Here is a 3,308-nt window from a genome sequence, read left to right as displayed (position 1 = left end):
TTTCGTTGTTCTCAAGTCAAACAAAATCTGTAGTCACGTGGAGTTTGTAACATAAAATATAAAGACACATCGGCTGGTGAAGCCGCTTTCAAGATTGACATACTACACCCACGACTCTGTCTGCAAAGTCTCTAACTTCGAACAAGACATCATAGCATAGTACTCTGACCCGGCAACACTCCAGAGCAAATGGAGCTTGTCAACTCCGCTGGAACATCTTCTATAATAGCTTTTGCTCATTTGGGTATACCTGTGCGGCATGAAACGCAGCCCCCGAAGAAAGAGGGTCAGTACGAGCAATGTACTGAGTATTAAGGCATGAATAGTAACATAGTAAGGGACATAAATATGAATAATAACATAATGGAAATACAGAGCATATCATGAGGTAAAAGAGTAACCTGTACATATGAGTGCCTCTTAGGGCGGATGCCATGCGTACTAGCTTTCTTTCGAAAAACAACATATAAATATTTACAAGTAAACTGCCCGACCATACAGGTATGGTGGAATGCTTCCCGGCCATTTAGGCACGGTGTGATCATCATTAGCCCGCGTCCAGGCCTCCCGCGTCCGGGGTAATCATAAACTGCCCACTGCAGTGGTGTGTCTGCCCGGCCGCCTATTGGACGGCGTGGTGTTATACTGTCCGGCCATGTAGGCACGGTGTTATTTAAAATGCATACATAATTATAAAGCATGCATGAGAGCCCAAGTGAAAGCTACAACTCTATCGGAGTGACATAAAGTCGGTAACCTCCTATTTATATTATGGAATAATCATCATCGATATATCTCACCTCGAAGGAACAATTCATGAGGTGAGACCAACAATAATGAGCAATTCAAGGAAATCATGAAATAAACTCGATAATCTCATAATAGCATTAAAATCATAAGCTTTGGAACTTCTAGAATCAAAATCATTGTCATCATACGCATCATAGAAAATATCTCATCATAGAAAACGTCTCGTCTTCTTTATCCTCATAAAGCTCACTCATCCTTAGCATCATAAGAAACTCTTGAACTCATGAAACTTTAACTTTTGAGGGTAAAGACATTATGGAAATTATCTCATCTTTAATATCATAGGAAGCTTTTAAGAATCATGAGTTTCTAACTCTTGGAAATAAGAAGGTTATGGAAACGTATGTGAAATCACAACATAAGAATCATGCCTTCGAAAGAAAAGGAATAGCCTTAACATACCTGCTCCACGTCCTATTAGCTACGCTTAATTGTCCAAGCTCACTATTGCTAGTCTACAATCAAGAAGATTGACACAATCATTAGATTCATCGTTACACACACTTGTCTTAGTCTTTCAAATAAATTCACTTATGATCTGCCAAAATTTCGGCAAAGATCTCCCTTGTAAATACACCATCCCTGAGAATCTAACTTGGCCCAAATCATCAATCAACAATTCGAGAATTCAACTCGGCCAAACTATCAACAACAATACCATCAATCATACCAACAACATCAACAATCAATTCAAGACGCATTCTAACATTAACAACCTTTGTCATACAATTCAATGACATTTCGTTTTTATTAAATTCAATTCACATAACATTCAAAACGACTCAATCAACACACTACTTCACCCGACACCTTCCAAATTCAACAAGAACAATAACAACTTATTTCCTTCTTTCAAATTCAATCACCACAACCCAACTTACAATCTTCCAAACAAATGTCTCACTTCCAAATTCATGAATTATATTTTCAACATACACATTAGCAATATCATTCCTACAAATATAAGAAACCATACTAATTATCATATTTCTCACCTCCCACATTCATGCATTATGTCTACAACCACATGTTGACAATATTATCTTTACAATACAAGAAACCATGATAGTACTATATTAACTTCTTCAACAATCTCACAACGATTTCAATTTCATTTCAAACCATTAAATCTTCATTTTCATCATGAAACCCACAACTATAACAATCAAAGTACTAAATAAAATTAACTCATCATCTCTACACAACACTACTCCATATTCGGCCACCACACCATATTCATATTTCATGAACTTCATCCATTTCTACCTTCTACAATACTCACAAATCATCCATAAAATATGTAAGAGAAGGTTGAACACATACCTTTTTCCACTTATTTCTTCACTCGGCTAGGGTCATATATTGCACAAATGAATGATTTAATTGCTCCAACAACTCCTTCATGTTAATAAGGACCTTACAATTGGTTGGAATACTAGAAGAAATTAGTTTTTCTTGATCAATTTCTACAACTCAAATTTTGGCACCATGGCCGAATGGCCCCCAATTTTTCTCCAAGTTTTCTTCTTGAATTTTCATGAATATTTGTCTTATTTTATGAGCAATTGTCCATATATATATATTTAGCCTCATCAAATAGCATGTGGACACAGGCCCCTTCTGTATTTTTCTTGAAGTTTCTTAAAAATTGTTATATCCCGTATTTTCGTACGATGGATTATTCATAAGATGAGGTGGGGTCCACATGTCGAGATTTTTTTTAGGACATATGACAAGTTATATTAATAATATATGCAAAGTTATACACAACCCAAGAAGGACCCTTGAGCCAAATCAAAGTGAAAGCCCTCCAAAAAAATATTTTTAAGATATGTTTTCGGGTGATTTGACTTCGGGAGGTCATAACCCTATCATCCTTTGGGAATTTGGGAAAACTCCTAGACTAAAAGTTGTAGATAATTGAAATAGCTTTCCAACCATAGGTCGTGTTTCTTCATGAGACATCGGGATAAGGAGATATGGACATTTTAAGGAAGAAAGGTCAAGCTGGGCAATGAATTCGGCCCAACCCGATTCCAAGTCGGGTCAGGCCCATTTTCTTTGCCATTTAATGAAAAATTTCGTCCTTCTCCTTCATTTTCAGACCTCAACAAACCCCGAAAATTTCATATATAGAGAGAGAGAGAGGAGAGGTAGAGAAAGAAACCAAATTTTGATCACAATCTAAGCCCTGAATCGCAAAGCTCATGAAGAGAAAAGTGTTGTACGTCGCGTTGCCTTCAATTTGAGCTAAAAATCAGCTAAGAAGGAGAGGGTGGAAGTGATTGATGCATACTTAAGGTAAGATTAAGGTCTATTTTTCATGGTTAACAAGTTTATTTAGAGTTTTAATGGATTAGAACGGAGAAAATAGCATTATAAACTCGTTTGTTGTTTTGTTGAGATTTATGGATTGAGGGGCTGTTTTAGGTGGATTAAATGGATGGAATTAGCTGAGTTATGATGTATAATAATTGTTGATATTGTTGTTGATGTTG

General features: G+C 36.4%; 1 long non-coding RNA gene across 1 annotated transcript; it reads right to left on the bottom strand.

Annotated features, from left to right (window-relative positions):
- On the bottom strand, window positions 1-1,793 carry LOC132042431 (uncharacterized). Its single transcript, XR_009411479.1, has 2 exons — window positions 1,213-1,793; window positions 1-250 (listed from the first exon to the last, which is right to left on the bottom strand). It is a non-coding gene; the product is annotated as an uncharacterized LOC132042431 (long non-coding RNA).
- Window positions 1,794-3,308: the final 1,515 nt, after the last annotated feature.

The sequence above is a fragment of the Lycium ferocissimum genome, unplaced genomic scaffold, assembly GCF_029784015.1.
Source record: "Lycium ferocissimum isolate CSIRO_LF1 unplaced genomic scaffold, AGI_CSIRO_Lferr_CH_V1 ctg1534, whole genome shotgun sequence".
Classification (NCBI taxonomy): domain Eukaryota; kingdom Viridiplantae; phylum Streptophyta; class Magnoliopsida; order Solanales; family Solanaceae; genus Lycium; species Lycium ferocissimum.
Note: the sequence above shows the minus strand (reverse complement) of the source record. Positions and strands in the feature narration are given on the sequence as shown.